General features: G+C 41.8%; 1 non-coding gene across 1 annotated transcript; it reads right to left on the bottom strand.

The window, feature by feature from the left end:
• Nucleotides 1–11,128: 11,128 nt before the first annotated feature.
• LOC145393119 (5S ribosomal RNA) lies at nucleotides 11,129–11,247 on the bottom strand. The gene has a single exon (XR_013896136.1). It is a non-coding gene; the product is annotated as a 5S ribosomal RNA (ribosomal RNA).
• Nucleotides 11,248–17,434: the final 6,187 nt, after the last annotated feature.

Genomic DNA, 17,434 nt, shown 5'->3' with positions numbered 1-17,434 from the left:
AACAAAGAAATGCCAGGAAAAACGTAACCTCCTAGGCGGAGGTAATATTGATAATAATGATGATGATGATGATGATGATGATCATAAAAGCCAAGGGATTCGCCCACGAATGCAGATCGCTCACCATCACTAAAAACAAGATCAGTAATCCTCTGACAATCGGAGGCATAACATAGGTTCCTCCCAAATCGAGAAAAAGTCTTAGGATTCAGCCCGCCAGGTTTCAGAGTCTTGGATCCTGTCTAAAAGGCATTACATCAGTAATCTGCTGGCAATCGGAGGCATATGATCACAGTTTCGGCATAATTATTAGACAGCAAGCCAGATAGCCGGGGATACTGCACACAGAGACTGGATACAATTTGACCATTATAAACAAAAAGGAGCACTCAGAGCATGTCTCACTCTCAACAACCAATGGCTAAATTGACTCCAACATGTATCCTTGACTTGTTCTCAAAATTCAGTTATTGCATTTTTGCCTAACTCTCAAGCCTTCCACCAAGTTTGGCCCTAAATAGATAAAAAATGTCTAAACTGACTTTGCACTGTGACTCTGACCTTTGACATAATACTCTCAAATTCGAGTCTATTAATCATTGCTGACCATTAACCTTGCCTTATACTGTGGTCCAAATCGAATCAACATTAAATTGTCGGGTTTAACCTGTGACCTTGACCTATGAGTTCTCAGTTTATCAGATTCGAATCACCATCCTTGTTTTACCTTCAACACTTCCACAAAGTTCAGATTAAATACGATCGAAACTGTTTAAGCTGACCTTCATGCTTGACCCCGGCCTTTGACGTAAAAAAAAAAAAAAAAAAAAAGCGTTAATCCCTGGGCTCCCTCTCATGCCTGTCAACAAATTTAGTTCAAATCGGATGAAGACTATTTGTTTCACACACACACACACACACACACACACACACACACACACACACACACACACACACATTGCAAAAACAAACCTACAATCGCGATTCTATGATGTCCGTCTTTTTTCTACCATTTGCAATTTGCTTTTATTTCTTTGTGTAGTTTGTGTGTGTATGTAGGCGGGGGGGGGGGGATTGTGAATGAATCATTCTCTCTCTCTCTCTCTTTTGTAGCTTTCCATGACAAGGAGAAAAACTGCCACTAATTCCTATTCAGGTCGAAATTAATGTTTGTTCTTTGTGCGTGTGTGTGTGTTTGAGAGAGAGAGAGAGAGAGAGCAAAATTACTGGATGTTGGAGCCTCTGGGCTCTTCGGTTAATGCTTCTGGTGTGGTGTGGTGTGAGAGGGTGATTGGCGCATTGTGGTATGAGAGGGTGGTGTGGAGTGTGGTTGGATGGGAGGGTGATTCGGTTGGTATGGCGTGACAGAATGATCAGGTGTGGTGTGGTATGGTGTTGCGCCGTGCAGTGTGGTGTATCGTGGTGTGGTGTGGTGGTTTTGTGTGGCTTAATGTGTTGTGGTGTGCTGTGGCTTGGTTTGGTTTGGTGTGGTGTGGTTTGGTGTGATGTGGTGTGGTATAGTATGGTGTAGTGTGGTGTGGTGTGGTGTGGTGTGATGTGGTTTGATGTGGTGTGGTTTTGTGTGTTGTGGTGTTGTGTGATGGAAAGGTATGGTGAGGTGTGGTGTGGTATGGTGTGGTGTGGTGTGGTGTGGTATGATGTGGTTTGGTTCTGTTTAGTGTGGTGTGGCGTGGTATGGTATGGTATGGTATGGTATGGTATGGTATGGTGTTATGTGGTGTGATACGGTGTGATGTAGTATGTGGCGTGGTGTCGTGTGATATGATAGTGTGGTGTGGTGTGGTGTGGTTTAGTATGATATGGTATGGTGCGGTGTGGTGTGGTATGGTATGGTATGGTGTGATGTTGTGTGGTGTGGTATGGTATTGCATGGAATGGTGTGGTTTAGTGTGGTATGGTGTGATTTGGTGTGCTGTGGTGTGGTGTGGTATAGTGGGTCTTTTGTGGTGTGGTTTGGTGTGATGTGGTGTGGTATGGTAAGATTTGGTGTGATGTGGTGTTGTGTGGTGTAGTGTTTTGTAGTGTGGAGTGGTATGGGGTGGTGCGGTTTGGTTTGGTTTGGTTTGGTGAGGTGTGAAGTGCTGTTTTTGGTATGGTTTTGTATGGTGTGGTGTGGTGAGGTGAGGTGTGATGTGGTGTGGTGTGATTTAATCTGGTATGGTTTGGTATGGTGTAGTTTGGTTGGTGTGGTGTGGTGTGGTTTGGTTAGGTGTGGTGTGGTATGGTGTGGTTTTGTTTAGTTTGGCTTGGTGTGGTTTGATATGGTTTGGTTGGTGTGCTGTGGTATGGTTTGGTGTGGTTTGATATGGTGTGTTGTGGTATGATTAGAATGGTCTGGTTTGGTTTGGTGAGATGTGTTGTGTTGTGGTGTGGTATGGTGTGGTGTGGTGTAGTGTGGTTTGGTGTTTTGTGATCTAGTTTGGTGTGGTGTGGTGTGTTGTAGTATGGTTTGGTGTGGTGTGGTGTTGTGTGGCATGGTATGGTTTGGAGTGGTACGGTGTGCCATAGGTCGCCAAGTCTACAGGAGTGGGGCACCTTTTGTCTTCAGTGCAAGATATGCCAGAACCGCTCCTAAAGATATTCCCCCATGTAAAAAGGAAGGGGAGAGACACACGGCAATAAATCAGGCATTAAGGGAGAAGAGTTGGAGTTACTGACCACAACATGGCAGATAGCGTCTTATATACCAGTAAAGCGCGCTTTGTGAGCTTATGACGAGGAGCTATCGCCATGTTATCAATATGTACCTCTAATATTTTTTATCTTCATGATGGTAACTGAACAATGAAAAAATACTGGAGGAAAGACATTCTCTCATATACACCTACACAGGCACAGAAACACACACACACACACACACACACACACACACACACACACACACACACACACTCCCTTGGGAAATTCGAGATTCTAAGAGGTTCCTTCATCTTTATGGGTGAGTTTTTAGTTAATAACAAAATTTATTGAATGTAGGTATCACATGCAGAAAGAATATCAACTCTACTTCACATAGGAGTAAAGTTACTAGCTTCTGCTTAGCGTGTCGTTCGGGCCGGGCAGCTCATCTATCTTTACTGAGAGCAAACATCGCTCGCTTGCTTCACTCGCTGTCTCGTAGTTATATTGTACAGTAGATGACGCATGATGATTTTGCTCGCCAGAGATAAACGTCCAGTCGTCTAAGAGTGAGGAGGATGAATAGCAAGATCAAAAATATTATCCCCCCCCCCCCACTCCAAAGCAGGACAAACAGCAACCGAAGTTAATAACCAGTGTTAACCCTACAACGATTTCCATAACTTTAATAAAGTTAGCCTGAAACCATTTTCTGTAATGTTTTCAATCAAATTCTCCTCCCCCTCGTCCCTATAGAAAAGTCACACTTTCGCCTACACCCAGCGAGCTGTGGAGTGGGAAAAAGGGAGAAACAAGGAACGATAAACGGAATATAAAACTGGAACAGAAAATAAGAGAAAAACTGCAAAATATAAAGCTCAAGTAAAAAAAAAAAAAAAAAGCATCTGACCATATCAGAAAAATAACAAAGGAGAAGGAGAAGGGGGAGGAGGCGGAGCGACAATAAATCAACGAAAAAGCAGAGAATTTTAACAGTAAGAAGAGGAATGCTATTAAGGAAGAGAAGGATGAAACTGAATATAAAGGGGTTGGAATAAAAGATGAAGAAAGAGACATGAATGAAGGTTAACTGCGTGGAAAGGGAGGGTGTACGGGGATTACGGGGAGGGAGACGGGGGTTAGAGAGAGAGAGAGAGAGGACAGACACAAACAGACAGATAGACACAAACAAACAGACAGATAGACACAAACAAACAGACAGACACACCCAGGATGGAAGACAGATCAACAGAATACGAGAGCAAGTGAAAAATACACAGCACTGTTGATAAAAGAATACTGATAGATACAGTGATAGATAGACAGTGAGATAGAAAGAGATAGATAGACAGAAAGATAAATAGTAAACTAAATGAATAAAGTGCAAAAAGGAAAACTAGCAGGAGCAATGGGTATGACTGAGAAAAAAAAGGAGATAATTGGGATGACGAGAAGGAAATGAAAAATAAGGTTAGGAGGATAAATGGGTGCTGAGAGAGAGAGAGAGAGAGGGAGAGAGAAACCGTGCAAGTGTTAGAATGGAAAAAACACAGAATTACATAACAACAAAAGCAGCAGAATGTTTAATATAATGGTAAATAAAGAAAAGAAAATAAGTGAAGAAAAAAGAGAAATAGAAAAGGGGAAAAGAGAACAAAAAGGAAAGAAATATGAAGGAAAGTGAGAGAATATGGGGAAAGATTAATATTGGGGAAAACGCAGACGGTTGGAGGAAGGGTGGAAATAAAAGAAATCGAGAGAGAGAGAGAGAGAGAGAGGGGGGGGGGAGAAAGATCGCCTGCCTTAGCCTGATTAAGTACATGTTAAATGCAATAAAAGAAACGGAATGAAAAGACAGTAAAAAAAAAAAAAAAAGAGGTGATACAAGACTAAATCATAGAAAACGGTAAAGAAATGAGATAATAAAAATGCCAAATTATCCTAAAAATTAAGTAACGGAGGTAATATAATCACAGAACAATTATTAAAATGAAAAGGCATATTGAAACATTTAATGCTATTAAAAAAAGGCTAAACTTGCAAGGAAAAAATGAAATAAGAGAAAACAAAAAAACTGGAACACATACGATAAGTTAAACAGAAATAAAAAGATGTAATCAGAAAAAGGAACTAGTAAATATATGTAGGTGAAAATGTGTGTGTGTGTGTGTGTGTGTGTGTGGAGAGGGAGAGAGAGAGGGAGAGAGAATATATATATATATATATATATATATATATATATATATATATATATATATATATGCACAGATGGTAAGTACAGACTGGCAGATCGATATATAGATCGAGATATAGATAGACAGAAAGATGAAAAGATAGATGTAAATAGAAAACTACTTACCTTTTTACTTATTGTGTAACCATAAGAAGGAAGCTTCGCCTAACTATTTATGGCATATAAGGTATGAAATGTTGGCATCATAAACAAGTCTGTGACCTTTTAAAGTTGTTCAAGGCCATTCATGTTTGGAACATGTACTTAGATTAACCTAAGGTAGCTTCTTGTGTAATATCAACAAGATCTGGAGCAAAGGTGTGGAAGAACTCATGGGTACAGTTTACGTTGTCTCAATATCTGGCTAACTGTATGCCTAACTGTAACCATATTCCTTTCAGATAATATGAGGGATCACAGCTATATTTCTGTAAAGTTACAGCTTTACAGCTTTTGCGTGTGACGAAAGAAAGACGAAATTCCGCCCACATATCGGGTGCGAATAGTCGGCAGATACTAGGCGTACACTCGACGGCAACTCCAAAGAGTCGGGGAATAATCGGCGTGTAATTTGGCGTCATGTCGGGGTCCGACCAGACTTTTGGTAACTGTTATTTTACTCGCCGAAGTTCGTAAGACATTCACAAGAATAGTCCAAGATGTATTCGCTGACTATCAGCGAGTTCTTTGGGAATAACTTGGGAGTCAAGACAGAATGTTCTGGAACACACCTGCCTTTTGGTGCCGCCCTTTCCACTTGGGTTCCTGTGACGTACGAGCATAGGGGCGGGGTTATTTTGGAGGTGTAAAGGCCTCAGCGGCCAGGGCAGCTCAGTTCATTGTCCGGCTGTCACCACGCGTGTGTGTGGAAGTGTGCTCATTTGATTTGCTGTTTTGTTATTTTGCTTGCTGTGACTCTCTGGTGCTTTTATTATTTAACTTGCTGTGACTTTGATGATGACTGACTATGGCCAGTGAAGATATGTTCACGGCCCATCCCAACAGACTTTAGCCAGGGGAAAGAAGGGAATGAGGAGTCTTCCCGTGACAGGCCTCGAAGGAGGAACGGCTTCTGCAGGACCTCCTTGAGAGGGAATGCATCGTCTCTGACTGTGAAGTAGGGGACGGGCAGGTCTCCTCCTGGCAGTGGCTCCCGTTGTGGCAGTCCTACTTGGCCATTGTCAAGGGCTCTTCTCAGCAGTCTGTTGAGGAATACACCCGCATCACTCTGGGGTCGTTGGGCACACAGTGACCTCCTCCATGTACTCCTCGATGACTCAGTGATTGCCTCGCAGGTCTCCCACAATCCCACAGATGGTGTTGGCTGCAACCCTGAATCCATATTGGGAACTCTGGCACGAGTCTCCCGTGCCTAGATACCGGAGAGTCAGTGCTAGCAGAAGTCCAGGTTCCAGGGGCTCCCTCCAGAAGATGTGTCGTTTCTTGATACTCTGCTCAGTATCTGCATGAAGAGCTCCTTATCCATTCGCAGGAAGTTCCGGAATGATGACTTATCTTCTCTGATTAACTCCTGGATGAGATGCTCCCAGTGGCCAAACAACTTCCTCCTCGTGAGCCACGGTCGAACCCAAAAATCCCTCCTTTTCCTCTCCTTCTTCTTCTTTCCCGTTCCTTCCGCTGCAGTTCTGGCAACAATATGGCAAGGCCTTGGGCGCAGATGATGTCCAGCTCCATCTGACACCACAACATTTGTCGCTGTTTGAGGAGGGCCATGCTGCTAGTGTAATCCAGTCACCTGCCACACGTGGAATGGGGACGTCTTGTTTGTATGGGTTTATATATAGTTGTGTTCAAAATTCGCTTTCACCGTCGATAATCTGCCGATCATTCGCCGTTCTTTCACCGGCCAATCGCGGATACCTCCCCGAAACTGCACCGCCGTGTCGCCGATAAACTTAACGGTTATCATTTATCGGTTCAATATCTCCGACCGTTCTCCGACCATCCCCCTACCATCCCCAGATATTTTCCCAGTCTTTCCCATATTTTTCCCCGATCTTTCCCCGATTCTTCTTCGCCATTCTTTCGCTGATAACCGTGTTTCGGGATTCCTTGGCGACAACGGCACCGAATCTTGGACATCAGTTTGTTCGCCAACAGTTCGTGGCCTTATTCCCTACCGTATGAGGGAACTTTTAGTTTCTGAGATATTTCAATTTCAAATATGCAATTTTTGCACCATAAAGCAGTACAGTATATGACCTTCAAAAGGTCATATATACTTGGTACAAGAACTTGGGTTATCCTAGGGGTAGGGTGGGGTATAAAGCCCCCCTTAAAGCAAAAGGCCTGCTGCATTTAAGCTATTTGAGCTATTCATCTGACACCGGTTTTGCTAGAAACCTTAGTTAATGGACTACCATTGCTGAGATTTTTATTCATCTATTACTATTTTGTAGGGGTGCAATTGTGTATTACAATGGAAAAAAGAAAAGGGCCTTTTACCCCAGGCCAGGGGTAAAAGGCCCAGGGGGTGGGCTTTTTACCCTATACTAGGAATTATATTAGGTATCAATAAAACAATACTTTATATACTGAATTTCTATATCAATTTTGTTGTGAGACGTAGAAGATAATATTTAGTGCCCAAACAATTAGAAAATCATTCATTTTGAAATAAAATTAAAGCTCTTAGTTTCTTCTAAACAGTATGAAAGCAAAAACCTTCTCTATGTGAAAGAAAATGATTTTGTATGAGCCTTGGAGAAACATTCTTTGTTGCATCCGAACTGATCCTTACTCTCTACAAATATTTTTCAAATACTGAGCCTACTTAATAACAAATAAATGGCCTTCTCTTAAAATATTTTTCAATTACTTACTGATACCAAATAAATGAGCAAACTGAATTGTAGTTTCCGTTTTATAAAAACCATGTAATTAAGGAAAATTGTATTTCTAAATCTCTGCTAGGACTTTATATAATCAACATAATAACTTAACATTATCAATCTTCGTCAGATTCACAGTTGTAACAAACATACCAATCAAAGCCAGGTGTGCAGTCTTCATGTGACCACTTCTTGCATGAATTACACCGCACCCACTTTTCAGAGGGTCTGCTGCTACCATAAGGTGCTCCATATACTAAGCAAGGCCATTCTTCATCATCAGAAGAAACTGGGCTTGGAATTTTCTTCCTTTTCTTTGGTGCTTTTCCTTTAGCTGAGGTTTTAGAAGTTGCATTCTTATCAAGCAGTTGTTTTTTGTAAGGTGATGATGTTATGACCTCAGAATTCTGTGTTTTCCTTTTCCTAGCTCGCTTCTCACTTGGTTTGGGGGGGCTACAAAGACAAGTAAGTAACCTCCTGGCTTCACCGTCTTTGGACGTTCCAGCTTGAGGCTCTTGTGTGTTGGAATCGCAGGGATCATTAAGTGATACATCACCAATGTTACTGCTAGTAGGAATGTCTTCCACATCTTGATTCTCATTTGGAGGATCATTGTTGTTATTCTTGTCCTTGCTAGCAGCAGTGGGTGGTGGTTCTTCTGTTAACTGTGCTGCTACGAAGTCCTCATCTGTAAACACATCATCATTAAATGGCCTGATGCCTGTTGCTCTAAAACCATTAATGGCCTTGTCAATAGTGGCTGTCTTCATGTATGCAGTGCCAAATATTTCTGCCACATTAAATTGGGAAATGCGCTTGCCAGCATTTGCAAGCATCCAGTTGTCTGCTGCTCTGTTGTAGGCAGCCTTTAATGACTTGAAATATGATACATCAAGAGGCTGCATCTTGTGAGTACAGTGAGGCGGCAGAGTTATCAAACCTATGCCATTTTCTCTTGCAAAGTCAATGGCAGCTAGAGTTTTGTGACTGTGGTGCCCATCTAGAATTATAATGTGCCTGTCATCTTGAGTTGGTTTTGCATGGGTAACAAAATGTTGCAGCCATTGTAAGAAACAATCATCATCAGACCATCCATTAGCAGTGCATCTTGAAATAGTTCCAGGTGGGCAACCAGTCATTAAAAGTGGTGTCATCCTTTTACGGGCAAATACAAACATTGGGGGAATATATGCTCCAGCTGCATTAACTGCACAAAGAACGGATGTTGTCTGTCCACGTTCAGCACTAGTTATACGTCCAATTGATTTTGCTCCTTTTGTTGCCACAATGTTACATGGATTCTGCACATTCTTTATACCTGTCTCATCCATACTCCACACCTGTCTTGGACTGTAGTTACCCTTCGATAATTCATCACGATAAACTTTGAAGAATTGGTGAACCTGAGGACAATTAAATCCTACCGCTCATGCCATACTAGTAGCCTCTGGTTTCCTGATTGATAGTGTTGGATTTCTTTGGAGAAATCCTGCTAGCCAATCTTTTCCTGCCATCTTTGAAGTCTTACAAAATCGATGGTCGATCTTCATTTTTTCAGCAAAATCAAAAGCAAGCCGCCGTACATCAATAGGTGTGAGGCCAAACAGAGCCTTTTCCATTGCAAGGATATGAGAAACTAACATAGCCTCAAGATTTTCATCAAAGTCTGGTCTGAAACGACCTAGCAGTGCTGCCCCAGGATTCTTGACTTTCCCATCCCGATGTCGTCTAAGAGTATTGCAAGGGATGCCATAATTTTTGGAAACAGTTTTTAGTGGTGTTCCATCCCGAATTGCTTGCAACGCATCCTGTAGAACTCTGGTCCCATACGAAGCACGGTTTGTCTTCCTTTGGTATACACGTGGCATCTCTTACCTGAAGCACAAAAAAAAAAAAAAAAAAAAACTATAGTTTATTTAATTAAGCTGAAGAAAATAGACATATAAGTTATCATACAATAATCTGTAATACGGAACATAGTATAGTAAAACCAATAAAGCAAGTAATTATAAACACCCAATACTAATGAGGGTTAAAAAGCCCCCACGTGGGGTAAAAAGCCCCCTAGTGGGCTTTTTGATCCACAACACAGTAGGCCTTTTACCCCAAACGCCATATTGGTGTAAATGAAACACCACAACTAAACAGCACTATATTCAATTGTGAATTGCACTGCAAAGCAATCTTACGTTCCTAACCTCTCTATCTATACCCACATTGTTAATATTGCATGCAAAGCATATGCACAAGATATCACAAACATATCCCTATACTTACATGAAATGTGGTCAAAGGAGAAAAACACATGCTGCTTCCTTCCCCGTCATCTGCTACTGATTTGTTAGTGTAGGGAAATGCCACCAGATGGTGTTGATCCCTTGATCAGCTGACTAGGATGAATAAGTAGATAATAGAGGAGGAACAAGGGGGGGGCCTTTTACCTCACATGGGCCTTTTAACCCACTCTACCCTACCTTCCTGTATAATATCATGAATATCTAAGAAAAAAAGTGCAAATAATAATGATAGCCATACTTACCAAAACAATAAGCTTTGCCGCATATGTGGCAAAGCTTACAAAATGAAACACCGAGAACTCGGGCTCAGAGCTGTCAACCCCAAGCGTGTGCCTCCGCCAAGCCTTGCGCACGGACTCGCCATACAGCCTCCATGACGGTTTAGGTGGGTTGAAATGAGGCTAAAGATGAACCGTCGATCCCATATGACTTTGACCTTTGACCCATTGACATAGTTGACCTAATCAATTCAGCATCTGCTCATACTGCATCACTGACAAAAGTTTGGTGGAAATCCGTCGATGAGTTCAGGAAGTATCGTCCCCAGAAAAGAGTTACGGACTCACGGACCCAGGCACACACTCACCCTCGCACTCACACACGGACAGACCAGTCAGTTAATGCCTCCACCATAGGTGGGTGGAGGTATAATTAAGGGACAGACATAGATGCACTTATAGATACATGCACACATGTACGTGTATAAACTGATTAACATAAAGTAAAGCATACATACACCGATTCACTCGGTTTTACAGTGCCCTTTCCTACACTCTCAGCAATAAAGTAAAAGAGAAGGAGAATAGTGAACATGAAACAGGAAAAGTGAAAAAAAAAATGGCTGAGTCTACATTTAGAAAGGGGGAAAGGGAGGAAAAAAAGAGAAATGAACGTAGGCTAAAAAATATGAAAATAAGAGAAAACACAGACTTGTCAGTGGAAGTTTGAGAAAGAGAGAGAGAGAGAGAATCAGACTGATGAAGTAAACACATTCATTCATTCATTGCCAGACACCATATATCCCAAACGGGGTGGCCAAGGGCTTAGAGTTAATTATTTTACAGGGAGGGGCACTAATCCTCCACCAACCCCACTTGACGTAGGGATGCCAACAGCATCTGGTGTTCCTAGGCGGTCACCCATCCAAGTACTAACCAGACCCAACGTTGCTTAACTTCGCTGATCGAACGGGAAGCGGTGTATTCAACGTGGTATGGACGAAGTAAACACACATTCCCAAAAATTAAAAGATCAGGTCGAACGAAATTCAAGAAAAAAACAGACAAACTCTCAGGAGGTAAAACATTCATTAGCATTCTGAAAAATGATGCCGAAAAAATACCCAAACTGCACTTATAAAAACATTCGATCAAAGAGAGCGAAGGAAAAAAATATCGACAAATATTCATCGGAACGAATTCATGAAAAGGCTAAAAGTCGACTCATTTCACCGGTGGAACCTGTCAATAGACATTTTAAAAACGAATTTATTTTGAGCATAAGAAAATTGGGAGGTAAAGGGGGACGTCCACCATCCACTCACTCGATGTTGAATTGCCGTTCAGGTGACTCTGCACTAATGTCGTACCCAATGGTTTGCCAGAAGACGGGAAATCATTTACTACGCTGGGTGGCAACCATATAACCAGATGACACCTGGTGACCTGCTGGGTTAAGGCGCTGTAAACAGACTGGGCGCACAAAGGATAACATCCGAGGGTTGGTTGGGGTTTGTTTTCACATAAGTGCCACTCAAGGGCAAGTGAGGCTGGTCACCTTCGCATTAGATGTCGAGCCTGAGTAGCCTAGCCCCGGGCCCCTACGCTCCTCATGGGGCAAACAAGGAATATATAATGCATGAATTGATGAAAGAAGCACTGAAACACACACACACACACACACACACACACACACACATACACACACAGGCTCATATACCTGAAGTATGAAAGGATAAACGGTGACAGTATTTACAGTGTCAGTATCCCGTGACTGAATCTCCTCTCAATAAACTGAATAATTATATATATATATATATATATATATATATATATATATATATATATATATATATATATATATATATATATATATATATATATATATATATATATATATATATATATACCTGTATACTGTATATATTAGCCGAAAAGGTCCGCTCTCCAGGCGGACTTTTTCAGCTAGCTCCTGCTGACGGCTGATTGGGCCTTCGCCCAATGTACTTAGTTTTAACTTTTCAACATACAATTAATCCTAATAAATTATATACCAAAACACTCCCTGGATCATGCTGATTCAGAATATGTATCATATGTGGTGGTAGACCCTAAGGGAGCCGAGTTTATAGTTAACAAACATACGAACACTCTCCTTTATTTTATACATATAATGTATGAATGTTCGTTCATATCTTACTGGACAATTGAGAAAATCGTACCTTGAGGAAGTAGAAAAGTAGACTGAAAATTTTAAAAGTAAAAAAAAAAAAAAATACAGCCAAGTTCTTAAGATATAAAATGGAAAGAATTAGTGTCTTACAATGAGGCAGTTCTTTAGCGCAATCAAAATAATTTGGTAATTGGGAGAAGGGACAGTGGCTCTCTCTCTCTCTCTCTGAAATACGAGAGCCTCTCCCATCATTCTTCACTCTGACCTCTTTGCTGTTCACGTGTTCCATCCCATCCTATTCTTCGCTTCATATCCTTGTCACCAACTGGAACTCTTTGACCTTCCTTTTCTAGGTAGATATACCCAGGGTGGTCCATACATAACGTTCCAGTTTCACACTGTCGGACTTCCTCCATCTGTATGTGTCTTTACTGCATCGTTAGTCATTTGTTGCTCCAACTTCCACACCCACGCACACACCAGCAGACTGAGCCGTATACTATGAGATGAGACACTGTAATGGTTAGGCGATTGCTGCAACCAACTTCATAATAGATCTTTTACACTAAACTTGTCAAGTACGGCTGCAGCTGACTAGTATAGCACGACTGATCATTGGCCCCCTCTCCCTGGACTACCAAAAGAGTGTAACTCTAAATTCTGGAGTGCATTTGCCTCTGCTTTTCAGTAATTTATATGTTGCATCGGTAAGAAATCTAACGGTGTTGTGGAGATGTTTCGAAAGTTTGGGGGATATTTTGGAGACTTTTACAAATCTTTGAGATATTTTTGTAGATTTTTTTTTACAAAGCTACGGGGATATTTTGGAGATTGTGTATTTCTGTGTGGCGTGATATTATTCCAAGGACCAAAATCCTGACCTTATCTTAAGTACAAAGTAAAAGCCAAAAAGCACTTGGTCAAAAATACATCAAAACTATTCCCAACAACACATCAGAAAGGCTACTTTGATAATTTTGCCTTTATCTGTTTATTACCTCCTGGGATGTCCAAATTTCCCCTCAGGTGACAAATCACTCCCCCCTCTCTCCATATGGAAACCCCAGTGCTAATGCTTACTGACTGCGTGTTAATCTGAACCACTGCATAGTATGTTATGAACTGACGCAGTATATGTTAATGCTTGCTAGTATGTGTGTGTGTGTGTGTGTGTGTGTGTGTGTGTGTGTGTGTACCCAGTGGTAGTAGTACAGGTAGTATTAGAAGTAGTACTAATAGTAGTAGTAGTAGTAGTAGCAGTTACAACCCCGTGCTTTTCTGGACGTAAACCTGGTGGATTGCAGGCTGAAGCTGCCCTCCTTCTGCAGTCCGCCACACTTTTCTGGAGGGATAGGGAGGTAAAGTAGGTACAACTGCTCGGCCTCAGTGAATGAGCTGGTAAGCCTACACCCGAAATCGGACACATAAACAGATGAGGGACGGTTATGTATATTTTATCTGGGGGAAGTGGACTGCTTTCACAGTGTTAATATTTGTCACTGTGTTCAATAATAAAGAGTTGTGTGTTTATCTAAAGCATTGTAGTCGGTTTTCATCTCACAGAACCGGGACATTCTCACAATTTGAATGTTAAGTCATGGTGCGCAGAATTCTGTGTGTTAGTAGCGAGGTGGAAATGATTCCTTGATTACTAATCAAATTTATCCTCGTGTGGCGTATATTACACCACAAAGTATGGTACCTCGCATTTCATCTACACGCTTGGTTTCCTTCCCTCATGGTTTATCCCTCATTTCACCATACACACATGGTTTCCTTCCCTCATGGCTTTTTCCACACCTCGTTCTCGGAATCAGCATCGCTATTGTGCCGCTACCAATAGAATTCAATTTCTCTTCCCTCCTCACCTGTAGTGGTACCTAAACCAATCAAATTTGAATATTCAGGCGACCTAGGCTTACCGGTGCTCCGCCCACCTCATTAGCGGGCTTAAAACCGAGTGGGCGACCTAGCTCCAGCCTTCTTTCTACTCTCAACTTCACCTCGGCTACTACCTCCTTGCTCTCCGTCTCTCCTGGTAAAATCTGGCCACGTGGTACAACTTTACATATACAATACACATAAACACATCAACCCAGCATTCCCACTTCTCACTAAATTCATTACTCATATATGTAGTCTGTAACTATTTTATCCATGTAACTGATCCACACATGCTGTAATGTAATGACCTTGTACTATTTTGAAATCATGCAGCAACTCTGTATTGTTCCAAGCCAATAATTGCTCCCCTGTCTGTTTCTTCCCAGCACATTTGTGTTTATCTATCCTTACCATTTGCCTTGGTGTAGCCTCTAGTAAAATATTCCCATAACTAAAACGCTACACTCGCATCTGACTATATCTGACCAAAGTCAAGCTGGTAAGGGGTTACATATCTTTACCAGGTGGAAGCATGCCAACTATATGCACTACGGTTGCAGCTGGAATGTTTTTATAAATTTCTATAGTTCCTTCATCGTAACTTAGCCCACATTTTCATATTTTTGCTGTTTATTTCACATAGGCTGATTGCAGAAAATGGCCACGCAACATTTAGGCATCCTTTTCAAAGTATTTCTTCATGACTGTTATCAGTTGGGATGTTCCAATAAATTTCTAATTCACTATTTTTATTTGACCTTAACTTATCCAAGATTTTCATCCTTTTGTGGTTTATTTCACGTAGCTCAGTCATGAAGAAAGACAGTACCAGGTCTTGGCATCCTTTCCATCGCACTTCTTCGAGACTGCCATCATATGCCAGAGTTGACACATTCTTGCAACTCAGCATTCAAGATGGAGAGATGGTTATTTTGGACATGGTTAGATGTCGGCCCGGCAACAATCAAGTACTTGCCGCCGACCTGAATACCGCTGCTCCTGACGTCATCTGCACCTTCAATCCACGTGGCCCTTTCAGACAGAGCTAGGGCCGAATGGGAGTAGAGGGGGAGAGGAGGAAGATGGAGGAAAGAGAAGTAAAAAACAAGACGGAAGTGAAACAGGACAGGCAACGTCGTAAGCTCACGAAGGCAGCGTATAAAACACTCCAGCGTAAGCATCGCTCTGAGATTATGGCGCATGCACAGCAGGCGTGGGGCCAGGCAGAGGGAGCTAGAAAACAGGGAGGGCTTGAAAGACTTGCAGAGGAAGGAGATGAAATGTTAGAATAGGTGAAGAGAATGAGGAAATGGTGAAAGACGGAGCATGATTAAGTAACAGGCAAGAAACACCCAGTGTAGAGTTTATATACAGTCCTTGAGGAGCAGGAATACAATAATATCGGGTCAGGGTGCAAAGGTAAATGTACTGGAGGAGTCGGTTTGAACAATTGTCATCTGCGAGGATACAAAGATAGCACTGGTCGCGTGCCAATGAGTGAGAGCAGTCTCATGGGACAGGAAATGATGTAGTCTAGAGGTGCATCGATGACTCAGTGATCCGTATGAAGGTGTATATAAGCATGTTCATAAGGGCGATGCAGTCAGAAAGAGTTTGGCAGCCAAACAGAAATTACCTTGTGTCCAGCTTGGACAGACGGGGAAGAATACAGTCTCGACCATGGGCATCGCGCTTCTGGTGAGTTGAAGTCTTTGAAGAACAGTTCTGCGAGAGTGTAACGCAAGGTGAATAAGTGCCGTTAGTGCGATGTAAAGTACCGGCAGTCATTACTGAGAAAAAAACAATATTATTTTGACCCATATGTCCCTGGCCGTGGTTAAGTACTAGAATTACCTTTAGAGTAAGACTCTGTAGTGTTTAAGTGAACATTTAATTCTCAACGAATGGGTTACCTAGTCATGTGGCTAAGTTGCTTCTAAGTTGTACAAAATTATGAAGTTAAGAGTCGGACACATTAAAAAAAAAAAAAAAAAAAAAAAAAGTAACTGAGTTGCTGTCAAGTCGTAAATAAGTGGTTGAGATTTCCCTTGTGCCAAAGTAGTTTGCCAAATTGGTATTAAAGTAACAAAGTTCTATAACCAGTTTGTTAAAGTAATGTAAATATTCGGTACACAATTGTTAAGATTAAAACAAAAACCGTCTCTCTGTTTTACAACCTTAGTGTGTGGAATAGTTATTTTTGGTAGTCCGGGAGGGAGTCTGGGGCAGAAAGGGATTCTTACTATCTTGTTGTCCTAACCTACGAGGTTGTGGGTCCCCTCTGGGCTTGTCTCCACACTCTTCGCTACTGTTAAACGCAACTAACTACAAATTAGAGGCAGCCGTTCATCGTGCTCAGCGAGACTGAGTGCGAAGTATACCAAGGGTTTATGTAGGAGTGTAGGGCACGACACAGAGGAAAACTAGTATATAATCTCTTTGTTTTAATTTGCCAAAGATTTTCGGCCTTTTTCAGCTAATTTCACGCCTCTCAGTGGAAGAAGAGAATACTATGGACCTACAATATTTCCACAGCATTTCTTCGTGACTAGCACCATAATTACAATCTTTAAACCTTACCTTGGTCCAATTTTCGTCCTTTATCGGTCTAGTTCACATAGCTCAGAGGCAGGATAAGATAATGCTGTGACTCTACATTATTTTCTCAGCACTTTTCTGGTGACTGGCACCATACCATCTTTCACATTACCTCGTCCAGATTTTACTGATGTATAGCAGCAATATTATCTTATTTGCTACTGAACTATGGGAAAGTAGCCGCAAAATTTAAAAAAAATCTGGGATAAGTTAAGGTGAAACAATATGATGCTAGTCACGAAGAATTGCTGTGGACTGATGTATAACCATGGTGTTACCTTATTTTGTCACTGAACTGCGTGAAATAAGCCGAAAATCTGGGTACAAGGAAAGCTGTGAATGAGGTGAGGGGGACAGGGAGAGGGGAAGACCGAAGATGATATGGAGAGACAGGATGGAGAGAATGGAGGATGAGAGACTGACTAGGAGAGTGTATGTGAGATGGGAGGGGGAGGAGAAGACCGAGGATGAGGTGGAGGGATGGGGTAAAGGTATATGAGTGAGGGTGGTGTGCGTTGGAAAGAGGGCAGCCTGATGGC

Source organism: Coenobita brevimanus, chromosome 23, assembly GCF_032717465.1.
Source record: "Coenobita brevimanus isolate Jiangsu-jjx chromosome 23, ASM3271746v2, whole genome shotgun sequence".
In the NCBI taxonomy this organism is placed as follows: Eukaryota; Metazoa; Arthropoda; class Malacostraca; order Decapoda; family Coenobitidae; genus Coenobita; species Coenobita brevimanus.
Note: the sequence above shows the minus strand (reverse complement) of the source record. Positions and strands in the feature narration are given on the sequence as shown.